This window comes from Atheta coriaria, unplaced genomic scaffold (genome assembly GCF_025399875.1).
Source record: "Atheta coriaria isolate IRGN ID8LTWV9N9 unplaced genomic scaffold, Caltech_Dcor_3.1 hic_scaffold_9_pilon, whole genome shotgun sequence".
NCBI lineage: Eukaryota > Metazoa > Arthropoda > Insecta > Coleoptera > Staphylinidae > Dalotia > Dalotia coriaria.
In genome coordinates this window covers 5377527-5378713 of record NW_027045451.1, presented here as the reverse complement: position 1 = coordinate 5378713, position 1187 = coordinate 5377527, and positions in this window count along the sequence as shown.

Below are 1187 nucleotides of genomic sequence, written 5' to 3'. Positions count from 1 at the left end.
ACTGACTGCCGCGCGGTGAATGCTCGCCGGTGCTCCCGACCGACCCGACCGTTTCGTTCATCGAGCCACCCGCCGCCCCCGCGCACTGCTGCCACCTCCTCCACGCATCTATCCAGCTCTCTCGTGATGCTGGCGTCGATCTATACCACGCAGCATGAATGGGAATGGATTCGACCGCCGCCAGCCTGCCTCAACGTTACTTACCTAGTCTTAGATGTTATGAAAGTTTTTTTTTTATTTTCGGATTTTTTTTTGTTTTTGACTTGGCACTTTGTCGCATAGGTACTTAAACTTTTGCTGAGACTGCTACACGTTCATGTTCATGTAGGTACTCATCTTCGTCTTTATCTTCGCCTTTGGAGTTGTGCGAAACGTGACACGAGTGCGAACGGCGGCGGCGGGCGGTCGCCGCTGTTCAATATTTATGCATCCTGCCAACCGATGTGCCAGCAGTAATGCACACTGTCTGCCCGAATCACCTGAGACGGAAGTTGAAGATATTCAATTTTTCAAATTGTCTTCTATAGAATTCAGCACGGAACACAAAATTTTTCCAAATACATTTTTGTATATTCAGGTATATTCAAGGTCAGCATTTTATTGGTTTGTTTGTGTGTTTGTTATAATTAATACGCACAATAATAATTGGCATTCAAACTTTCAACCCTTATTTTTTACCCTTTAGGTTAATTTTTCGCAATAAAAAGTAGCCTATGTTATTTTCCATAGCCAAAACTATTTCTATACCAAATTTTATCAAAGTCTGTTCAGTGGATTTTGCGTGAAAGCGACACAAATATACCCAAAAATATTTTTCACATATATAGTAAGGTCAACATTTTATTAGTTTGTTTGTGTGCTTCTTGTGCTTTGTTAGAATTAACATGCACAATAATAATCGGCATTCAAACTTTCAACCTTTTATTTTTACCCTTTAAGTAAATTTTCCGCAATAAATAGTAGCCTATGTTATTGTCCATAGTCAAAACTATTTCTATACCAAATTTTATCAAAGTCTGTTCAGTGGATTTTGCGTGAAAGCGACACAAACATACAAAAAAAATATTTTTCACATTTATAGTAAGGTCAGCATTTTATTGGTTTGTTTGTGTGCTTGTTGTGTTTTGTTATAATTAATACGCACAAAACCACGAATGAGCAATTTATCTCAACAACTTAAAATTACG